The 8,080-nt window shown below is 50.5% G+C and overlaps 1 protein-coding gene and 1 pseudogene across 2 annotated transcripts in view; both read right to left on the reverse strand.

The window, feature by feature from the left end:
• LOC101345854 (class I histocompatibility antigen, Gogo-B*0101 alpha chain-like) overlaps positions 1 to 8,080 on the reverse strand; it is a 113,875-nt gene that overhangs the window by 31,841 nt on the left and 73,954 nt on the right. The gene's annotated exons all lie outside the window — the stretch shown is intronic.
• On the reverse strand, positions 2,506 to 8,068 carry LOC101345085 (patr class I histocompatibility antigen, A-126 alpha chain-like; annotated as a pseudogene).

Consider the following 8,080-nt stretch of genomic DNA (forward strand, 5'->3'; position numbering starts at 1 on the left):
GAGATTTTTACCTCTGCACTTGCCAAATTCCCTTCTATAGGTACCATTTTTTACCTATTAAGTTACAAAGTTTTAAAAATATTTTAATTTATCCTATTGTTAAGTATTTGGTGGCAGCTCCATCTTTCTATTTGCACAGTCCAAAATATTTGGTGTCCTCTTTGACTCCACTTTTTCTCTCATACACCAATTTTAATCCACCAGCAAATCTTGCAGAGTTCAATTTCAAAATATATCAAGAATCCAATCACTTCCCGCTATTTTCACTACTCACACAGGCAAAACCACCAACATTCCTAGCATGAAAACTGCATGAATAGCTAGTGTTTTCCTACTGAATGTTCCCTCCACCACCACTTGATATTTTCTGAAGAAAGAAGCCAGAGTCATCCTTTTAAAAGGATTCATAACACGTCTCTCTTCTGCTCAAAATTGTCTTGTAACTCCTCATCTCACTCAGAGGAAAAAAAAAATCTTCTGATGTCCTCAAGGCCCCACATGATCTGACCATACCTCTGACCTCATCTCATTTACTCTCTGTTCCAGCCCTACTGCCCTCCCCTCTGCTCACAGAACACAGGCAAGTTCTTGCCCTAGTGTGTTTGCACTGGATGTTCCCCTGCCTGGAAGACCTTCCCCAGGCATCCTCATGGCTAATTCCCTCATGTCCTTCAAATCTTTCCTCAAAGGCCACTTCTCAATGAGACCCACGCCAGCCACCTGAGTTACACCAGTCGTCTCCCCTCTCCTCTCATACCGACACTCTGGATCACCTTACCCATAGCACTTCCCTCCTTCCAACATAAACACTTCCCTTACTGACGGTGCTCATTGCACTGGTGGTGCAGTGGTTAAGAGCTATGGCAAGCTATGGCTGCTAACCAAAAAGTCAGAAGTTCAGATCTGCCATCCATGCCTTGGAAAGCCTATGGGGCAGTTCTATTCTGTCCTGTATGGTCGCTATGAGTCGGAATGGACTAGACAGAAATGGATATAATCTATATTCTGTCTCTCTCCAAGAACAAATGCTCCACAAAGCTGCCAATTTTTGTCTGTTTTTAGTTCCCGGATGTTGCCCAGATGCATCTGGCACTCAGCAACTATCAGTAGAATGAATGATCAATGCAGTGTAGCGCACCTCCCTATTCTAGAGACAGTGTCTTTATTAATGTAGCCTCAGTCCACAGGCTGTTCTGTGGCAGCTACAGCACATCTACTCACCTTGACATTAACGTCAACTCTACTTTTCCTGGACGTAAGGCTCTCCACTCCCTTCCTCCACGCCCTCCCTCCTGCCCACTACAGCACGCAATTTCATTTCCCTCTGCAGACAAGCATGATCCTAGAGGTTATGGGCCCTATTTTACAACCAATGGTGAACTTAAATTAGACTCTACTTTATGAACCCACGAGGTTGGATTGGGTCAGCACTAGGATAATGGAGCTAAGGGCAGGGACAGAGGTAGGTGAGCAGAGGATGGAAACATAAAAAGAATTTATCTAAAACAAGAAAACTGACCAGAATCAAATTTCTTAAAAATATTGGGAAAAGGTAGAATAATCCAGGAAACAACTCCAGTAGGAGGAAAAGACTTGAATGAGTCTGAGAGTTCGTTCCTCAATACCACAGAGACTCCTGTGTGCAGGGGCTGCACTGGGCCTTGTGGGGACACTGACAGGAAGAATGACTTCTGCTGCTGTCAAACAGGGACACCCAGAGAATGAGACCGGAACTTATGCACAAAACAAGAACAGGCATACCCTCTATAAAAACAAAGGTACAAAAATAAACTCAAACCCTGTGACATGGATTGAATTGTGTTTCTTAAAAATATGTGTCAACTTAGTTACGCCACGATTCCCAGTATTGTGTGGTTGTCCTAGATTTTGTGATTTTCCTAAGTGTTATAAATCATAATCTCTGCTTGTGGTTAAAGAGGATTAGGGTAGGATGTAACACCCTTGCTCGGCTCACATCCCTGGTGTGTGGCCTGTACCACATTTTGTCTTACAAGAGATAAAAGGAAAGAGAAGCAAGCAGACAGTTGGGGACCTCATACCACCAAGAAAGCAGTGCCGGGAGCATAGCGCGTCCTTTAGACCTGAGGTTTCTGTGCTGAAATGCTTCCAGACCAAGACTGATGATCAGGACCTTCCTTCAGAGCTGGCGCCCTGAATTCAGACTTCTAGCCTACTGGACTGTGAGAGAATAAACTTCTCTTTGTTAAAGCCATCCACTTTTCTTACTTCTGTTATAGCAGCACTAGATGACTAAGACACCCTGCGATCTGAGGGTCAGACCAGGCCTCAGCCCAGGCTCATCCAGCACACGAAGCCCTCACTGCCTGTCTTGGTTATCTAGTGCTGCTATAACAGAAATACCACAAGTGGATGGCTTTAACAAACAGATGTGTATTTTTTCACAGTTTAGAGGGCTAGTAGTCTGAATTCAGGGTGCCGGGGGGACATAATGCAATCCATAACAGTGCCCATGGCTCTGAGACAGGACAAGGCCCATGCAATTCCTGAGTCCCTGTGATCACAGTTCCTACTTAGGGGACAAGAACAACAAAGCAGCAAAGAAGATGCAGGCAAGCAGTCACCACATCAAACCCCACGCTGCCCTGAACACAGGCCGTGTCTGCATTTGGATCCTTCACAGCCTTCTTCTGCCCCATCTGCGACAGGCTCAGTAGAGCAAACACAGGATTCTGGAAGGTGCTCAGGTCTCCATTTATTTCCTCTCTCAGATTTTAAGTCTCATCCTCTTCTTTAATTAACACAGCAACCCCACCTCATGGAAAGAATTTGACAAAAAAGATCCTTCCCAGATTCTCATGTTCAACAGGTAAGTGAGAAGTTGCAGCTCAGAGCAAGAGAAGTTCCGACAGGGATGGAGACATCCTGGCCTTGTCTCTGCGGGAACAGGAAACGTAGATCCAGGGGAAAGGACTCAGGTCAGTGTGAGGAGGGCGTCCTGGTGGGCAAGGTGGGTTACTCCCACCACATCCTCACCTTATGATGATAGGAACGCAGGTACATTCAAACACCACTTGCAGCAAGAGAAGTCCGGAATCACAAAGCTGGTGTGAACAAATCTTGCATAACTCAATCCCACATAAGGCAGTGGTCTCACGCTACAGAAGACAGTAATTATGAACAAATTCAAGTCAGTCACTGTAAGTGTTGCTGCTCTGAATAGCCCACCAAATGATCAAAATGTTCAGATCAAAACAGTATCTCCATAACCCAGTCATGCCCCCTCTGCCCCAACCCCTCCCCCATGTAGGCCATCCAAGATCTCACCTTTAGGCTGTGAGAGACACATAAGAGCCCTGGGCACTGTGGCTGCCTGAAGAACAACAAAACCATTACCTAGTCAGAGCCTACAGGAGGAGGTGAGACTAAAGAAGGAAATTTTGGTGGTGGGCTCTCCCACAGGGTCCTGTCTACATTATCCCAAGGGTCTCAGGATCAGCCCACAACCCTCACTTACTTCCAGCCTCAGTGTAGCTCCTTCCCTTTCCACCTGTGGAAAGAAAATATCCTGTGAGAGAGCAGGGAGGAGCCAGGACCATGAGGTCCCAGAGGAACCCACTAGTCATGGACTCCTGGGAAGTTTCTAGAACTATGACTGCAGACCCAGGGCAGGATCAGGCAACAAAAGGAAAGGAGATGTGTGGAGACTGGAACAACCATCCTCCTAGCCCTCTATCCTCAGCAGGGACATTTCCGTCTGATCTGCAACTGTGGGAATTAGGTGTCCATCACCAGAATCACCTAAGGTAGAAAATTTACCTCCATCTACACACGTGATTTACATGTTAGCACACGGCCCCGGACTGGTTAAGCACGTGTGTGTGGATGATATCCCCCAATAACGAGGCAGAAGATGGGCAAATTCCTACATGGGTATCAAAACCCTCCAGTCGGATAAGAAAACTCAGACCCCACCACCATCTCCAGCTGAGGTCTTTTTCCTCAAGATCACAACTGCAGCCACCACAGCTCCAACAAGCAGCGCTCCAAAGAGAACCAGTCCAGCAACAATTCCCATGATGGAGATGGTGGACTCTGGGAAGAGAAGGAAAGCTGAAGGGCCCTGACCCACAGTTCTCAGCCCTGACCCTGCTGGAAGTCTCCAGAAAGGCTCATGCTTTCCCTGCGAAGAGGCTCTACCCTCATCGCTTTTTACCCCATCTCAGGGTGAGAAGCTCAGTCACCCTCACGTGCTGCACATGACACGTGTATCTTTGCTCATCTCCAGAGGGCACCACGATGGCTGCCCACTTCTGGAAGGTCGTGTCTCCCGCAGGCCTGGTCTCCACAAGCTCCATGTCCTGGGTCTGGTCCTCCTCGTCCCGCTGCCAGGTCAGGGTGATATCTGCTGGGTAGAAGCCCAGAGCCCAGCACCTCATTATGGCCTCACGGTCAGAGATGAAGTGATGGGTCACATGTGTCTTTGGGGGGTCTGAGGAGAAAGGTCAGAAAATTCAGAAACTGCATTATGTTCCATGGGCCATGGAAGCAGGACTCATGTGAGCATGCTGACATTGGGCAGAACATTTGGGTGGAGAGAGGGAGTGTCAAACCTAGACACTACTCTGGACTCAGGGGTCTGGAATACTCTATTCCTTAGAAAGTTCTAGACTCTAGGTGAGACTGCCCAGTAAAGTAGGAGCCAGATCTTTGAGGAGAACAGGGGCTTCTGGCCCTGACCTGGGTGGTGGTCAAGAAACTCAGAAAAGGTGGAGTCAGACCTCCAAAGAGGTTGGGTGTGGAGCAGAGAACAAGGGCTGAGAACAAGTCCCTGGGGGTTACCAAGGCCACTGCCAGGGTCAAAGGATCCGCCGATCAATTCCTTCAGGAATCCTCTCCCCCACTATCCCCAGAGAGACTGCATCCCTGATCTGTCACTGAGAGAAATGCATGTTCTCTGGGTAAGTCACTCTCTAGCGCAGATTCTACGAACAGGGGCCGCCTCCTCCCTCTCCCAGACCCTTGAGATAGTGGGAATGGGTATTCGGGTGTCCATTCCATTTCCCTTCTCTCCCTATGGGAGGCCAGCTAGGGGAACAGCCTCAGCCAAGGGGAGACGTGAGAGTCGCCCCACAGCCCCTCGTACCTGCGCGCTGCAGCATCTCCTTCCCGTTCTCCAGGTACCTGCGGAGCCACTCCACACACCTGCCCTCCAAGTAGGCCTTCTTATTCTTGGCCACACTGGCCTCCTCCCACTTGCGCTGGGTGATCTGAGCACTCCTGTCCGCCGCCATCCACGTGCGCAGACCCTCCTTCAGGGCGATGTAATCGAAGCCATCATAGGCCGACTGATAGTACCCGCGGAGGGAGCGCCCCTGGCGTTCCAGTTCACAGCCAAACATCCACAGGAAGGTGTGAGACCCTGGCCCCGCCCCCACCGTCAGCCCCGCCCCCACCACCAGAGACAGACGGTGATTGGTCAGAGCCCGTTTGGGTCTAAACTGAAAACGAAACCGGAGCCAACCCCCTCGGCTCTTCCTGGGTCCAGAGGCTGGGCAGGTCCCGCGGCCTTGGGGGGGAAATTCAGACCCGGAGACTCGGGGCGACCCGTCCGTGGGGACGACGGGACCCGTGACCTGCGACCCGGGCTGGCGTCACTCACCGTTATCGCTCTGGTTGTGGCAGCCGCGCAGAGTCGGCAGGTCCACTCGGAGAGTCTGCGGCGTCCTTGGCGATCGTGTCTGCTCATCCGGATACTCCGGCCCCTCCTGCTCCACCCACGGCGCCCGCGGCTCCATCCTCGCATTCTCAGCGTCGCTGTCGAACCGCACGAACTGCGTGTCGTCCACGTAGCCGACGGCGATGAAGCGGGGCTCCCCGCGGCCGGGCCGGGACACGGCGGTGCGGAAATACCTCAGGGAGTGGGAGCCTGCGGGCGGGGAGCGGCTGAGACCACCTACACCCCTCCCCGCGGGGCGCCCGGGTCCGGGGTCGATGGGGGCGGGGCGGGGAGGGGAGCTGGTGGCGGGAGAAGGGGGGGGAGGAGCAGGGCCGGGACGCCAAGGGGGGAGGGAAGGGGGCGGGGGAGGGTGGGAGGGAAGGGGGCGGGGGAGGGTGGTTGAACCAGAGAAGGGTAGAGGTGTCTGTGCGGTGGCAGCAGGGACGAGGCTTCCCCGAGGGTCCTTCGTCCCCGCCAGACGGTCCCCTCGCTCCTCCCTCAGCAGAGGCAGTTTCCCTCCCAACTCCGCACTCACCTGCCCGGGTCTGGGTCAGGACCAGGGCCCCCCGAGAGCAGCAGAAGGAGAGTCTGGGACGCCATGACCCTGTCACTGGAATCTGGTGAGACTGAGTTCCCTCGGATCAGTGTGGACCTTATAACCGGGAGCCGAGGACACACTGACTGGCTACTGCGAAACCAGGCACTCAGAGGGAGTGGGAACTGGCGTCCCGTCATGTGTGTCCGGGCAAAAAGAAGTGACACAGGTTGTGAGACAGAGAAAGGAAACTCCGGGGAGATGGGAAATCTCAGCGCTCAGCTTTCTCACTCCAGACACCGCCCTCCGGGCCTGAAAGCCAAGCCTGGTACTAGGACTTTGTTCTGATCCCTCTCCTCCTGTAGGGACCAGTCTTTGTCACACAGGCTCCCTGAGTCCTACTCTGGGCTGTCTGAGGTAAGCGGGGAGAGACCCCGCAGGCTGGGGCCAGGCCTTTTCCTCCTCTTCCCTTCTTGGAATGCCTTTCGCTGAACTGGACTCCCTACCTCCCACCCCTTATTTCTCCTCCCGAACTCCTCTAGAACAAAATTCCCCCCCAAAGAACTTCATGCCAGAGAGTGAGCTCACCTTAGGAATGGGGGTGGAAGGACAGGGGTTTCCTCATTAAACCTAAAAGGGGTTGTGTCTGAAGACACCACATAGATATTCCTATATAGACAAGTTTCCTTTTTATTAACGACAGTAGGTAGCTCAACTTTGATAACCCCAAACCATCAGGAATCTAATCTGTAAGAGAAGTGATTTTGTCTATTTTTGTATAAATGTGTCTGAAAGGCTCTGCAGTCAGGCTCACAAAGTTGCCAAGTTTGACTTTCCCAAACAATGTATCTATGACTCCTGGGTTAGTGTATTTTAAAATTATCTTCATTTCATAGCCCTGAAGCTGTCTGAGTCCCACACCTGTCTTCAATACAAAGAAGCTCATGAAAGCATTGCTACTGTGTGTTTTAACCAGAAGAGTGTAGGAACTTTAACCTCCTCAAAGTTGCAAGTGTTCAGTCAGTCAAAAAGGCTTTCACCAGTGCGCATGCATTGACTGTGTATGAATTCTTAACATCTAAAGGATATAACCGAAAGGTTGGCAGTTCCAGCCCACCCATGGGCACTGGGGAAGAAAAGGCCTATTGATCTGTTTCCCTTGAGATTTCAGCCAAGAAAACCCTATGGAACAGTTCTACTCTATAACACATGGGGTTTGGCATGAGTCAGCACAAGATGACAACAAGGATGTCTGTATTTTATTGGGTCACTTGGTATTGTTCTTTTCGTTAACCTGGGTGACATGAGGAGGCAATTCATTTTTAGGTAGTCCCACAGAATGTGTTGAATATCAAATGCAAAGAATATCCTTAGGTATGTACATTGATTAAAAAGCTATAAAACAACATACTTAACTCTGAGAATTCCACTGCTTAGAATTCCTTATTTCTGCTTTCCTAGCCTCCTGCTTCTCCAGCCCCTCTCTCTCTCCCCGCTCAGGCCCTTTTCTCCCCTTGGTCTCCACCACCCTCTCCCTCTTGAACTGTGGCACTAGTGCCTCCCCTCCCTGCCACACACGGACTAGTCTCCCTATAGTGGTCAGCCATCCTGCTAAGGTAAGTCAAATTGTGCCATTTCTTCACTTAAACGCTCCAGTGGCTCCCGTGTCATTCACGTAAAAACTCTAGAATGTAAGGTCCATGAACACAGCAGATTTGGGCTGTTTTGTTCAGAGTATGTAGAGCCATGCCTGTAAATAGTAGGCATTAAATTAATTTTTGTTGAATGAATAAATGACACATATGATTGTTGAAAAGTTTACTTGCATCAAATAAAGTCAGAAAATG

The sequence above is a fragment of the Trichechus manatus genome, unplaced genomic scaffold (genome assembly GCF_000243295.1).
Source record: "Trichechus manatus latirostris isolate Lorelei unplaced genomic scaffold, TriManLat1.0 scaffold00295, whole genome shotgun sequence".
Classification (NCBI taxonomy): domain Eukaryota; kingdom Metazoa; phylum Chordata; class Mammalia; order Sirenia; family Trichechidae; genus Trichechus; species Trichechus manatus.